Below are 16,884 nucleotides of genomic sequence, written 5' to 3'. Positions count from 1 at the left end.
TATCTAAGTCAAATAGAACAGGCACATAATCAGAAATACAGATAGAAATGATTGCAAAACATTATGGGTTAAACATATGCAATCTATCCTTGATCTGGAATAGTGTAACGCGAAAAACCATGAATTCCATAACCTTAGGGATAAAGGCTCACCAAGCATCTGATAATACCTGGAAGAGTATTGAGGGCCATATCTATGGCAAAGTAATTTAATGCAATGCTGCGAGTCACCTTGCTGCACTACATTGTGTTGCATTATGGGGAAAGGACAGGAATACGCCACATTTAAAAGAATACAATGCATTCCTGTCCTTGTCACAGAGCTGGCGCTATTTTGGCTGCCTAGCACCAATGCTGGTGCAGGATTGTTTTTGAGCTGGAAGGGACACCTTCCTGCACAAAAACAATACTGAGAGGCAAATTGCTCTTTCGATGTGTTCTGCAAAATGCAGCACACATGGAAAGAGGAAATAAGAAGGAGAAATAAAGGTATTTTCCTTGTTAACCTCACCTGGGGGGACACATATTTTTGTTCCATCCCCAGAAAACTCTGGATGTGTCAAAATCCATGGGAGTTGCATGGACTTTCGCCTTAAGTTGGCAGGGAAGGCCCAGACGTAGGTCCCTTGCTCACTTTGCCACTGGATTCAAGCTAGCCTGGCTGATGAGGGCTGTTAGCCCGAAACCGGTCCCAGGATGCTTGTTTCCAGTCCAGGGAAGACATGGCGTGGCAGTTTCGGCTGAACTGTACCCATGAGGCACAGGGTCAATACTGATTTGCATACAGCAGTGTCTGAACTGGAGTGGCGAAGTGAGCGTAAGAACGATTATGAATTCAACACAGATCTGTGACTGGGGGTGAGTGTCTGCAACGTTTCAGCACTGCATCCATCATCACCTTGTGTTTGATCCATATTTTTTAAGCCATGAAAAATGGCTTTGCGTTGCTTCAAAAATCTGTCTTAAGGCGTGTGTTGCTCTTTCACCACATTGCGTGGTGAAACAACAATACACGTGGCCTCATAAATAGGCCCCTACATTTTTAAAAGAGCTTTGTGGTTTGGTAGGAATATTTAGATTGAGAATGTCTATCTATGAAAGAATCCATCAACTGATTGCAGTCTGCTCCCACTATAAGAGTTTCAGTAGGACAAGAGAGTAACAAAGTGGAGAAATGTTCCCAAAATTGCACATCAACACCCAAGGGACCATAGATATACCAAATAGAGAACTGGATATTATTCATTTTAGGAGTTAATAACAACCACCTGCCATTGTCATCAATACCAGTCCTTTCACATATCTAGAGTTAAGGATTTATGAAAAATAATTTTGACACCATTTTTGTTATGTTGTGCAGGGGAAAAAACACTTGACCAAACCAACTTTTTGGAGAAAAACTATATATTTTTCTATAAGATGAGTTTCTTGTAAAAGGGTAATCTGAAATTTTAGCTTGGATAAATGAGAAGTACTCTGTGGGCCAGATGCACAACCCATTTTTGCGCTCGCAAACGGGAGACGTACGTTGCGGTCCGTCGACTTTGTCTTCCCAGGCTTATCAAGGCCAACCATTGGTCGTTTGGGGTGTTACTATACGGGCGGACCGAAATTGCTGTTACCCCTTTCTGCGTGTTCCAGGACCCTTGGCATTATTTGTATGCCGAATGAAACAGGCATATTTCATCTATTTGTAACCATATGCACGATTTTACATGCTGGGTGTTACGAATAAACAGTGCTCACCCTTCTTATATACAGAGGGACCCCTTGGCTCAATTTGAGCATGCACAGGTGTTTTAGAGCCATCACTTAAACTGCAAACCATATCTTGGATTTTCCTTGCGGTCTCATTACTTTTTGGAGCACACAGTGCTCTAGTACTTTTATATTGGAGTAACTCACCAGCATGTTATACGATGAAAACATCCTACATCCAGTAGAAGACATCCAGATTCATTGTAAGCCTCTCACATATGGAGCTACTTATTTGCTATACTTGCCGGCTTACTATGTCCAGATCTGCTGGTCTTTCTTCCATACCTCTTCGGCCTTGAAAAAGTCCATAGGACGAAACACGTGTCGGCTGCCAGTTTTTTTTGTACTACATTGAGAAGAAAGGAATGAGAAAATAAAGAGAAAAGAAAACTTGGAATGGACTTTCTGTGATTACTGATATGACTACTACCTTTTAAATAAGATGGACTGATTTATGTGTGCCTCGGCATATGTGTATATACCACCTACTTCAAGTAGGTGGTAAACTACTCGCAAATGGGAAGAGGTCACCAGGGGACCCCTTCCCCTTAGTGAATAAGTGCATACATATTTTTAAAAAGCAGGCAGTGGTCGCAGGGACCACTGCCTGCCCTTAAAAAATGAAACAAAAAAGTTTCATTTTTCTTTTTTAAATGCATCCCATTTTCCTTTAAGGAAAACAGGCTGCATTAAAAACAACTATATACTGCTTTATTTAAAAAGCAGTCCCAGACGTGGTGGTCTGCTGACCCCAGCAGGCCACCATCCCTGGGAGTGCTGGCCATTCCTAATGGGGTCGCATATTGCACTTGAGACTAGAATATTAAAGAGGCATGCAATTTGAGACCCCATTGGGAATCACTAACAGTGTGCATTAACTTTCACAAGTCGCAAATTGCGACTCACAATTCGAAGCAATTTGCGACTCGCAAAACTGAATGGTTGTACATCTGGCCCTTTGATTTTTATTGTTTTCAAAGACCATTCCATTAAACAATGTGTAAATTACCCTATCAAACAATCAAGAAAGCTTTAAACATGAAGAAAATTACCCTATTCAGTTGTCGACATGTTTCAGCCCTTGTATCATGGCCACTAAGGGTCCTTGGGCTTTCATCAGAAATGTGCCCCGGATCTTCTGTAACTCTGATTATGTCAAGTTTTGTGGGTGGAAGGCAGACAAAACATTTAGCATACAAATTATGTGAAAAACAGCTATACTGCCCTGCTGCTTAACGAAAGCCTCTGGCTTTTCCTGTGGAGACAATAAATCATCACTAATTCTCTATTCAACCTCTGGAATTCTATAATTTAAGGTTGAACATTTTTTTTCAATTCATTTAAATGCATCAGTCATCTCCACCACAAACGGTTTTATATTCTTAATTTCATCCATGATATCCTCCAACTTAAGAGGGAACAGAGAATTTGTAGGGAAAACTGGATCTTTCTTTGCCCCTTTATTAACATTGACAGTCAATTCCTTATGAGGATTGATGTGAGGAGAGGGTGAGGCAAAAGTCCTAGAAGTAGAGGAAACCTGGTTACTCATTATGAAGAAGTCAAACTAATTTGCTGCTCAAGAGATAATAACAGTAGTATATGTTACATAAACATTCATCAGACTTGTCAATTGAATCTGTAAACAGAGCCTAAACAGAGAAGGTGAACTGGAAACTGCAATGACAACTATAGACAGCCATGAATGAGAAATCACAGCAGCTGTGTAGTGTAATATAAAGTACTATATGCTGAGAAAAATTGTCAATATGGCAGCATTGTGATGAAGAATACTCTAGTCAAAGGGCTTCTTTAAAAAGAAATGCACCACTATTCAAAATAAAGCCATGTAGAAATAAGCAGGAACAGAGAGACACCGTACACCCCTGTTATACCTGTCATCCTTGCAGTGGTCATTTCCCAAAGGTTTTGCGTGCTTACCTCTTTTTTCTGATTCTTTTAGTTGGCCTTTGGACTCTGAGCACTTTTTCACTGCTGACTAGTGATAAAGTGCATGTGCTTCTCCCCTAAAAATTGTTTTTACATATTTTACACAATGTTTGTAGCGAGAATTTCATAGTAAATATTTCCAGGAATCGGACTCTATGATCCAAGGCAGACCCTGGCTCGGCCCTTCCTGTTAATTTGTTGTCTCGCCCACCTCTACAAATTTAGCACCAGCACTGAAGCCCAAACGGACAATCTTTCATGAATATCTCTGCTTCTACCATTGTAGCCTGTAGTTTGCTAGTGGACTGAACACTAGTATGAGAGGGATGAATGTGCTGTGAGAGGGAGCGCATTTTGATACACTGGACAGCCCACTCCAAGAAGCAGCCAAATTATGATTTCTTACTGATTCTCTTTGGGCCTCCTTCTAAATACATTTAACTAAGGAGACCCAGGTAAACATGATGATTGCACATAATACAGATCAAACACAAAAACATTTATTTTCCTTCTCTCACCTTCCACCCCTCACACACTACTCTCTCTGTCCCAGCCCCTCTTTCTCTGTACTTTGATTCCATGACTTTACTGTCTCTGTGGCTTACTGTCACAGCTTGGCTGACCTCCATGAGGCCTGTAATCTATCCCCCAAATGTATGCATGCTCACTGGACAATCAGACTGTGGCTGCTTGAGAAAGTTTACCAGCTGTGTGATGCTGAGGGCTCTTACACACACGCCTGTATAATTGTACTCCTATCAGTCCATGCCTGTCTCTCTCCCAAAAAATGGAAGATCTGCTAAGCAGGAGCACACACATACATCCACTACTCTCCATCCCCTCATAACAGCAAAGATTGTTTTAAATATGTGTCCCATCATGGGCCCCAGGCGATCATTTGATTCGTAAAGAAGAAAGGTGAAAAAGCACTGTTTAAAACACAAAGTGGTTCTCTGCAGGGGATGATTACGTCAGTAAGAATGCCTGTTAACGATGCACTTCGGTACCCCCTGCTCTCGTGTTTGGGAGGGGGAAGGAAGTTGGTCCAACCCACACTTAAATGGGAGAATGTTACAGACTTTAGCAGACTGTTTTACATTCCTCACTGAATTAGAAGTGTGTGCACTCCTGGAACTGAAATGCGCGGTGGAGTAAGAAGAGCTGCGCGGCCACTCAGGCACACACCTTAGAGGGAACATAGGTCATGGTCTCAGTTGTCTTTTATTCAATTATATCAGACACGCCCCTTCACCAACACGTGTTTTGTCTATTGCTGTTCCAATCACAGCAGACTTTGTCAGGGCTTTACATCTAAAACAAAGGCATATTCTATTCAAGAGGAGTATCTCAATAGTTTCCTCTATCAGTCACCTGGGGCTGATGACCTTAAAGTTTCACCCAAGAGTGTGGTGTGAACTGATTGAGATTATTTATAAGTTTTATTTGTGCTGTGCCTCATGTTTGAGAGGGGGAGGCATTCTTGTTACATGCAAATAAATATATTCTATATTAGTCTAGTGCATCCTTTATATTTTATATCCAGATGTGAGCTAGAGACTACTGGGGGAGAAGGGATCTCATACTCACTCAAATTAATTTGACCTTAATACATGTATTCAGATTGAAGATTTCCACATTCGATTCACGTGAATTCCGTGGAGGCTGAAATTTATATTTAATTCAAAAAGTCAGTGCTAGCTCTTAAGTGCACATCAGTATATCGCTAATGTGACAGTAGTCTTTCCTCATAATCCGTTCTTACTATTGCAAGAAAAATAGTTGGTGATGATCTATAATAGATGATTAGTAGGTACTGTCAGGTCACCGATAATTATTAGCGGTATATTCAGAAGTCTACTATATCAGTCAGGCCAGTAAATGTCATCTGATTACTGACAAAGTTACATCCCAGAAAACTCGACATCGTGAGTTAAATGCATGGACAACTCCAACCCTAAAAAAGAGTATAGATTAAGGAAAATAAGTAGGCTGACTGGAATCTATGACGTTACAATGCAAACAAATACAACGCATGCTTTTACAATGCAACTTTTACAACTCAACTGACATTATATCGCAAGTTTTTACAACGCATACCATTACAACGCAAATCTAGTATAATACATTCAATGATTTATTACAACGCATACTACAACGCACACTTTTACAACGCAATATATATATATATAATTTTTTGTATAATAAACCCCTGGAACGGGATGCAGGGAAAATAGGGGTTTTGGGTGGGGAAGTGTATTAAAACATGGATATTTGAAATTAATACTTAAGCATTAACAGTAATACTCGAGTACTAAAATAAATACTCACGTGTAATATTAATAAATTAAAAAATACAAATTATATACATTTATTAAAATTATTACTACAACAGATACTATTTAATAACACAATATTTAATAAAATTGCTTAATGGTAAAAAAAAACATACTCGGGTAACAACATTAATACTTGAGTACTTTTTTCTGGAATTTTTTTTCTTCTTTATTTATAAAAAATTAACAAAATATGTAAAACACATATAAATTACATTTCAAACTTAAATTAATGTAAACTCATTTAGAGCCGACATCTAAACATAACATAAATTTAACTAACATTTTCAAAAAATGATTATCTAAACACAAAACAAATACACAAACCTTAATACACTTAATTACAAAATTTAAACTATTATTAATAAATCACAACGTTTCATATTACAAATACAGTATAACACACAACTAATATCAACACAAAAAAGAAAACTTCCGTTTAAAAAATCCTGAAAACAAAAGTCCTACAACTCTTTATTTAAAATTAGTTTGACCCGGAAATAGCCAAAACGGATGTTATAACATACAAAAATAAAAAGTTACAAAAACTAACATAACAAAATAATTATTTACATTCTCACACACCATTAAAAACACAAAGAAAAATCACACGCAAAACATATTTTACTTTCAAATACTGTTCAAGACAACAAAACGTATAAAAGGAGCCGTCCACCATTTTAAAAACTGTAGTTACCTGATTACTGCACGTGGGATTACAAACTCCAAAATCTAATCGTTGAAGAAAGCCAACTAAAACTCAAAGTACGTACAAACTATAGAAATATATAACTACTTAATAATTTGTAGACACGAAAATAAACTAAAATCAAACATATTTTCTTTTGAGTTTGTTACAAAACTTTACACTCTCCAACAAACTTTGCTAAAAACTCTATTTGAGTCAATATATATCTAAAGTAAGTAACAACATATTTTTTTCTCGTTTCTAAACAAATATATAACAGTGGTTTTATACTACATAATTCTAAAACAAACAAGACTTCTCCCAAAAAATTATAATTATTATTCACTTTACAAAATATATTCCACGTTAAAATAGTGTTTCCGTCTTGAGTACAGCTTTAAAAGAATATATAATTTCAAAAACATGGTTTACACAAGTAAGGACCAGGATAGTGCAAGATTAAAATTACTATTCTTACACCTAAAATTATTCCCCTCCTTTGAAGTACTGCACAATCGTTTTATTTAAATTAATATTCCAACTCCAAAACTTACTTTCTTTTCTAAAAAATTCAGCATAGTAGTATGTTTAAAAAACAATTACTAATAATTAGACTATTTTCCTATGAGAAAATACAGAATATTTTTATCGTTTAATTTACTATTGTACCTTCAAAAGTTATTGTTTTCAGCAAAAATGCCATATAGTTATATTTAAGAATTACTCTTCAGATGCCAAAAGTTGCTTGCCTGTGAGAAAATGCTGGATAGTGTTAATATTAAAATGACTATTTTGAATTAAAAAAAAGCTTACCTAACAGAAAATGCTGAATAGTGTTTAGTTAAAATTACTATTCCAACTCCAAAACATGCTTGCCTCAAAAAAATTCTGAATACTGTTTAGGTTAAAATTACTACTCCAACTCCAAAAGGTGCTTGTGTAAGAGATAATGCTGGCTAGTGTTTAGGTTACAATAACTTGTCCTACTCCAAAACATGCTTGCCTGAGAGAAAATGCTGGATAGTGTTTAAGTTAACATAACTATTCCAACTCCAAAAGATTCTTGCCTAAGAGAAAATTCTGGAAAGTGTTTAGGTTAAAATAACTATTGCAACTCCAAAAGGTGCTTGCCTGAGAGAAAATGCTAGATAGTGTTTAAGTTAACATAACTATTCCAACTCCAAAAGATGATTGCCTAAAAGAAAATGCTGGACAGTGTTTAGGTTATAATAACTATTCCAACTACAAAAGAAGCTTGCCTCACAGAAAATGCTGGATAGTGTTTAGGTTAAAATAACTATCCCAACTCAAAAAGGTGCTTGATTCTGAAAATGTGCAGGATACTAGTATGTTAAAATTGCTATTCCTACTCGAAAGGGTGCTTGCCTCACATAAAATGCTGGATAGTGTTTCGGTTAAAATAACTATTCCAAATCCAAAAGGTGCTTGAATCAGAAAATGTGCAGGATAGTAATATGTTAAAATTACTATTCCTACTCCAAAGGGTGCTTGCCTCACAGAAAATGCTGGATAGTTTTTAGGTTAAAATAACTATTCCAACTCCAAAAGGTGCTTGATTCTGAAAATGTGCATACTAGTATGTTAAAATTACTATTCCTACCCTATTTTTTTTTTTTATATCAACAGATTACTACAAAATACAACATCAAAAACAAACAACATTTGGATAACGAAATCTTAAGATCTACTTATCATCAGCAAAATCATTTACCAAGGTAGTACTCTTAAATATAACCAACCAAAAAGAAGCACATAAATGAGAAAACATACAAACACAAAAGACACAATATTATAAACATCATCAACACAAATGCTCAATTTTTATTTTAGCTTTATAACCTTCAAACAATCAGAAGAAAGCAAACCATAACAAGGTAATTTTCGCATCAATAATTATTTACATTTTAAATTTTACTTAAAGTATTATCAAGAAAATTATCTTTTTTCTCCCACAGAAAAAGACATATAACATGTAAAAAAATAAATTGTATAGAATTATAAAACATTAATGCATTGTTCCTTAACCAAAAATATGCTATTATATTTCAGAGAAAATATGTAAGATATTTTTAGTATACTAACAATAATTTTCTTTAATCTTTTTCAGACCACAAAACAACTCAAATTCATAACTAAAAGGCAGAAACCACCTATACAAATTTATAAAGGTAAGATTAAAAATAAAGCCCCAAACAATAAATAACTATTCTTCTCTCCCTAGGAAACTTCACCATTAAACTATATATAGCTAAAAAAACTCAAAAATATTTTTCTTTTCAGAAACACAGAAAACCACAATCAATTTTCCAAACCAAAAGAATATTGCAACATCTAATTCAAAGGAAAGAGAAACAGTTTTTTTCCCATACAACTAATTAAATGATTTTCCTCCCAATAAAGCATTATTGTTTATGTTGAAATACAACAAAAATAGAGATACATCAAAATGAAAATGCATACATTGTAAACTGTGAAAATAGTTATATGAAACATATTGTCATTTTCCCTCTAAACAGGTATATATCACTAAACTTTAAATAAATAACATTTTTTCTTTCTTCCTTCTGTTTTCAGAAAAAAATGGCAACACCATCCAAATAAGCAAAGTACATCCAATCCAAAAGAGGGAACAGACTACTAAACCATAGTGGGTATGTTTATTGTAAGGAGAGACTATCTGAACCCAGGTGTCATTGGAGGTGTGTGCAATATTACTCAACCCATTGCACAGGCTGAGCAGTTACTCTGGGTTACACTGTTTTAAGGACCACAGACCATAACCACTCTGCCTCTGCAATGGAGATTGAAGCTAGAGAAAGAATACATTAAATCAAAGATATTGCATCCACCTCCAATGTACCCTGTGGTTCACTTTTAAGGGAGGTATCACAACCAATATCCCCACATGTTGCAAGTAGTATGCCCACTATACCTAATTTGAGAAGAATTATTCAACGTCAGAAACAGACAAGTAACCCACAAAGAGTAACACCCCAAACATACTCTTGACATAATAATTGCTGAACTCTCTGTTACTACTTCTAATGAACCTTTCCTATTGCATGATAACAAAAACCCTCAAAAGAGCATCCTAATCTTCATCACATCCCATCCCATCCCATCTAGTAAGGTTAGAAAACAATGATATTTGGATGATGGATGGAACGTTTAAGAGCATGCCCCATCCATTCACCCAAATATACACTATTGACGCATACATTAACAATACAGTAGTTCCTTTAGTATACTGATAAACAATCCTCAACATACACTGAATTTTTATCAGTGATAAAATCTAAAACATAAAACAGAGAAAAGTAAAAATTGACTTTGAATTAACTATGATTAATACAACACCAAAAACATATCCAGACTAGGCCTGGGCAAAGCACTACGCTACGCTCGCGAAGTTTGCGAAGTTCGCGCTACTTCGCACTACGCGAATTGCACGTAGCACAGTGCGAACACGCGTAGCGTAGTCTTGCGTAGTGCTGCGGTCATTTTTTGCTTGCTCGCGGTCCTCAACGTCAAGTTGGCAACCGCGAGCAAGCAAAATGACATCCCGTCGAGACTTTTTCCTTGTTCGCGATCAGCAACATCAAGTTGGCGATCGCGAACAAGGAAAATAAACCTCCCGGCGAGATTCCCAACGCGAGGAGGTCAGGTTTCTCATTGCGAGGGGTCGCGTATGCTCGCGACTGCTCGCGATGAGAAACTACCAGTTCGCGTTGAGAAAGCTGCAGCTCGAGTAAAAATCTCCTCGAGCAGCAGAAAACTACAGCTCGCACTGTGCAAGATGCCATTTTCAATGATTGCACAGTGCCGGTTGCTTGTCCGCACTGTGCAATCATTGAAAACAACATCTTGCACAGTGCGAACATATTACTACGCAGTTCGCGAAGTGCTACGCGAAGCTCGCGTAGTGCGAACTGCACTTTGCGTAGCTTCGCGAAGTGCTACTTCGCGAACTACGCCCACCCTTAATCCAGACACCCAAATTCAAGGATGTTTCTTTCACTTTTCTCAGGCATATTGGTGCAAACTTCAAAAAACATCCTTAATTGAGGATTATATATCAGACAGCAAACTACAGTTTGAACTAAAAAACCTACTGCCCTTTGCTTTGTTCCTCCTGACAGTGTAGACGAGTACTTCACTTTACTGAATCAGAATATTTTACAGCAAATGAAGACGAATTAGCACCTATACTAAATTATTTTGATGACACATGGATTGGTCATCTAAGCAGGTCGGGTCACAGAAGGAGACAACGTTTCCATGTGGACTGGTGGAACTGTTACTCGACCTGCTTAGAGGGAGGAGCAAAAACAAACAATGCCGTAGAGAGATGGCATAACTCCTTCAACAAATCAATTTGACAAACCTCATCCTAATTTCTATCATTTTTGGGAAATTTTGAAGAAGGAGCAAAGTTTCCAAGAAATGAAAATGGCACAATCATTAACAGGTAGTCTGAAACCACATACTTCTAACAGAACTAAGGAAATGTCAGAAAGACTATTGGGTATAATTCAACAATTTTCATTGACAGTGGCTTCAGACTACCTTGATAATATTGCACACATCCTACACTTTTTTACATGTCTGTTTTACCCTAAAACAACTCCTACTAATTCAATTGATCATTTCCCAAAAATGTTTACTTTAATAATAAAAGTCGGGTCTTCTTACCTTAAGAAGTTTTCTTTCTTCAACCCTTGGGCTTACATTCCATCCATTACTTAACCAAGAGTCGTTTTTTTTTTAATCCATAGTAAAGAACAGAGAATCCATTTGAAAAATCCATCACCCGATAAAAAATATTAATATGCACACTAAAAGCAGTGCATATATCAAAATACGCACCCAATTAAAAAATCCCCAAAAATGTTTTAAAAATTGAAAAAACGCAACAAGTTCCAACGTTGCAATCTAATTCTGATTGAAAGTCAATAACATTTAGAAATTGCTCTAAATCCAAAATTAAGATATACGAGAAAATATTCCTGAAAGTGTAAGTTTTTTTACAAAGAAAAAACGCAACAAATTCCAAGGATTCAATTCATCCGGACACAAAATCCTGTAAATTAATAATAATGAACACATCCAAAGTATATTACTGTTTAAACAAAGTTTAAATACATCTAACCGCGAAGAAGATAAATAAATGTTATTTATTAAACAACGTGCCGCTAAACCAAAATAGTACACCTTTCCAAACACTTTTGTTTAATTAAGTGTTTAATATATATACCATTAACCACTTAACAAAACAAAAGTAATTTGTGAAAAAAAAGGGACCCGACGTGGGACTACTACTGCAACATGTAATGGCGGAAATTAGTTAGTGAAAACATATCACAGATACGTAAAACACATTTACTAAATATATACACCTCCCTCATCTCTCCTTACAATAAACATTACCACTGCACTATGTATTTTAATAATGTAAATTTATCTTACCTTAATTCAGCTCTCCCTTGCTTCTGCTCTCGCCAGCGATGATCTCCGTAATGAAACTTACGTCGATGCGTCGACGTCAAATGTTTTGTAAAAATTAAAAAAGGACATTTTCTCTCATTGAAACCAATGGAAAAGCATGAGAAACTTATTAAAAAATGTATTATAAAATGTTACTCTACATAATAAAATCCAAAAATATTTTTATAAAAGATGTTGATGTAAACTCAATTCTTTAATATTGTTTTCTGAATTTATTACAATGATTGTAAATATGTAAAATTATCAATACAAAATTCTCAAAAATAGATCATCAGTTTTCTATTTCTTTATACATGTTTTTTATGTTTATTAAAATTAATGCAATACTTACCAATGCGTTGTAAAAGCATGCGTTGTAAAGGATGTATCCTGGTTGACTGTGCTGTTACCGCTCAATCTAAATTTTGTAAGCAGCTGGATAACCACATCATATGGTAACAACCAGCGTAAGCTGAATTACTTCTGTGGTTATTGTTACAGTTGTCATAATTAAGGCTATAAATGAGCTGACTGCGGTGTTACCGCTAAATCTATAATTCGTAAGTAGCTAAGTAACCACATAATATGGTAACAACCGGCGTAAGCAGAATTACTTCTGTGGCAATTATTACAACGGTCATATACAAAAAAGCATGTTACGAAATGTAACCACTTGATCAACCACAAGTTATAATGAGTGGTCAGTCAGGAGCTAAGTTTATGTTCCGTGGCAACGGACGTAACACCTAGCCGTCCTAGTCCACCAATAGCAAACTGGGAATCTATTAAGAGTGCTTGAGGTATAAGACGTACTTGTGAAGTGCTGTCAGTAATGTTCTCTTTTCGTATTGGGTCTGCAGAGTACGTGCGACCAGCGTGGTTGGTGGCCACCATCTAAGTTTACTTTTATGTGTCACTAAAATTAGACAACATCACTCTAAAATGGTTGAGTATCTCACTCTTCGGCATGACTTGGCGGTGGCCATATTGGAATCTGTTCCAGTGGAAAAGTGTATCAGCCACATTAGAGGATAATTCCGAATCTTGCAATCAATATTCATGATCTATTAAGATGGTCGATCAAGTACAGGTCAGGCTAATTAGAATTCAATGATTAGAAATCTCGGTGTGTGTCTCTACTATGAATTAATGATCATCATCCCAATGAGTGTAATTGCGGTCTATACTCGGTAAATTCAATCTGAGCATTGGAGGGTAACACTATTTGTCCAAGCAGCTCCTACAGTCTAAAATACACAAAGTCCAATAACAATGGTCGAGTATCTCATTCATCGATATGAACGGGCGGTGGCCATATGGAATATGTTCCAATGGGAAGTGCATTAGCCACATAAGAGGCTAATTCCTAATCTTGCAATCAATATTCGTGATCTATTGAGGTAGTCGATCAAGAGTAGATAAGGCTCATTATAATCAAATGATTAGAAATCTCAGTGTGAGTTTCTACTGTAAACTAACGATCATCATTTCAATGAGTATAATTGCGGCCATCCTCGAGTTAATAGTCTGTAAATTCAATTGATGTCTTGGAGGGTAATACTGTTCGCCCATGCGGTTCCTACAGTGATTCTGTCTAAGTCTTGGGGAGTATGACTATGAGTCCATCCTACAATGTATATTGACAGGATTTTTCTGTATTCTGTATGGCCATTAAAATGTAATGAACAAATATGTTCTGTAATAATATCTTAAGTCATGTGATCACAGATTAGGTTTGGGAGAGCCTATCCAATGATAGAAAAAATACGAGTATCATGGTTAATGCAATCATAGTTCCATGTTATCAATTGAGTGAGAAGTGTGGTCGGGCATTGTGTCCCTCTCCTGTCTCCAATAAAGAGTCACGTCAAAAAGTATGTGAGAGAGCCAGTGATCTCCAGATCAGTGGTATAAAGTTCCTATAAGGTCACCAAATATCAACATTATATCCATATGCTTGACATGAACCATTTCATCACAGTAAGATAGCATATTCATTTCAGATACACATGTTCATACAAAAGTTATAGCATTATTATCGAAATAAGATTCATTATACATTCCAGCAGCTAAACATTTACTGTCTATTATAGAGACCAGCCAATCATTGTTAAAGGCATTATGGCATTCCCACATGGTCATCCTATACCATCATTAGCTCCATAAACCTACTGCTACGTAGTTCCTTGCATCAATGACAGGTGAATGGTGCCCTCCCTATTACTTTCTTCAGGGCAGGTTTTTGATAATCCCCTCTTAAGTAATGCAGTTACCGGTCAATATTCAATTCCAGATCTACAGATTTGAGACGCAATATCCATATAGCTTCTTTTCATCTCAATAGTAGTTCTCGGTTGCCCCCCCTTTCATTTCATTGGACTATTTCCAGAACATGGTATTGAAATGTTCTGTATTGAGCTTGTTTGTCTCATGTGAGTGTATGAAGGGCAAAAGGGTACTTTGGATCTCTCTGTTTGACCGCTCTAAAGTGTTCCAAAATCCTTTTTTTCATCATTTTAATGATACTGGGCACATATGTTTCTAATTTACATATTAAAATATATTCAACAAAACGAGTATTACAGTTGATGTTGTGGGTGATGTAGTATGTATGACTATTGTTGTACTTAAAACATGAGGTTTCTTTGGTAAGTCTGCAAAATGAGCAGTGACCACATTTGAAAGAACCTTTGTTCTGCTGTGTCAGCCAATTGTGCTTGGTAGTGGTACCCAGGTAGCTTGGACTGATTAGCCCTTTGAGAGTCTTTCCTCTCAGGAATGTAATGTTAGCATTTTGGTTTGTATATTGTGCAAGCATCTTGTCATCCCTCAAGAGGTGCCAGTGTCTGTTTAATAATATTTACTAATACTGCCAGTGATATTATCATGTGGGAGTAGTGGTCTATTCATCTCAGTGTCAGTCCTTATCTTAGGTTTTTTGTAAGCAAGTGTCTTGGTTCTTTCAAATTTGACAGTTCTGCTGCTGGCTTCCTGGATTGTTTTACTGTCATAACCTCTGACAAGGAATCTCTGTTTAATGTCCACCAAGTTTTTAATAAATTAATTGTCTATACTACAGTTTCTCCTGCCCTAACCATTTCACCTTAGGGCATAGCTGTTAGCTGGTGTCAAGGGTAGGCGCTGCTGTCATGTAGTATTGCATTACAAGATGTATCCTTTCTAAACATCCTACTCAATATTTTTGACTCATGAATATAGAGTTTGGTGTCAAGAAATTGGATCATACAGTAGTCAAAGTTCATTGTAAATTACATGTTATAGGGGTTGTTATTCAGGTATTCCTCAAAGTCTCCTAGTTGTTCCATAGACCCAGTCCATATCATAAGTATATCATCTATAAATCTTCCCCAATAGTGTATATGCTCAGTACACTGGGAACCATCGCGGCCCTAAACCCGCAACTCCTCAAACCACCCCATGAAGAGGTTTGCATAAGAGGGAGCGAATCTGGAGCACACAGCGACCCGCTGACCTGATGATACCACTTCCCTTCAAAGAGGAAGGTGTTGTTGTCCAATATCAATCGTGTCATCTGAAGTAGCATCTCTGTGTGTAACAATAGTTGTACTGGTCTCTTATTCAGAAAATGTGTGATCGTCATCATCCCAAATTCTGTCAGTATATTTGTATATAACGATACCACATCCAATGTAAGCATAATCATCCCTCTTCCCATGTAACATCACTCATCAGATTCAGGACATGTTTAGTATCTTTGATGTGGGAAGGCGAATTTTGGACTAGCTTTTGTAGGAAATCATCTACAAATTGAGATAGTCATTCGGTAGGCCCACCAATGCCCAACACAATAGGTCTACCTGGTGGCAAGGTGGCCTTTTTGTGTATTTTGAGCAATGTGTATATGCAAGGGTATCTCGGGTTGTCCACTTTCAGGAACATATCTCAAATGAGATCATGTTTTGACATAATGGTTTATGTCATTTGATGTACATTGCATTGGATTAATGTCAAGAGGACAGTAACAATTTCTATTGTTTAGTTGTGAGTAGATCTCCTTGTTGTAGTCAGTTTTATTCATGAATAAAACACCACCCCCTTTGTCAGCCTCCCTTATAATCAGTGTGCCATCCTCTTGTAGTTGTTTAAGTGCCATTCTCTTCCTAAATTTAAGGTTGTTGATAGCTGTTCATTTCTTCATCATTTCTGTATGAGGGATATTGTCCAGATCCCTAAATACATTCTTAAAGAACAGGTCACATCAATTGTCTGGGGGTAAGTTGGGGGTCCATTTCGACCTGGGTTTAAGTCCACTTCTACTGGTGTGTTCTGTGTCTATGTTTAAGTGAGTCAGTAGTTCCCTAACACGTGTTTCCTCATCATCTTCTGTTGTTAGTGAGAGTAATGTTGTGGTGTCAATAGCGTCCTGTTTGAAATAATTACTCTGGATTGGGGTTGTCCACTATGGTCGTTTACATTTTCATGTGAAAAAAAGTGTTTCTTTAGTTTCAGTCTACAAACAAATTTGTAAATGTCAATCATAACCAGATCAATATCCAATATCCTCAAAACTCACGCCTTTTTTAAGGTACTTTATTCACGCCATCAGTTAAGACCTTATCAGTTAGGTTCACAACTATCGGATCCATTTTTTTATCCACAATATTTTTTG

The sequence above is a fragment of the Triturus cristatus genome, chromosome 8 (assembly GCF_964204655.1).
Source record: "Triturus cristatus chromosome 8, aTriCri1.1, whole genome shotgun sequence".
In the NCBI taxonomy this organism is placed as follows: domain Eukaryota; kingdom Metazoa; phylum Chordata; class Amphibia; order Caudata; family Salamandridae; genus Triturus; species Triturus cristatus.
Note: the sequence above shows the minus strand (reverse complement) of the source record.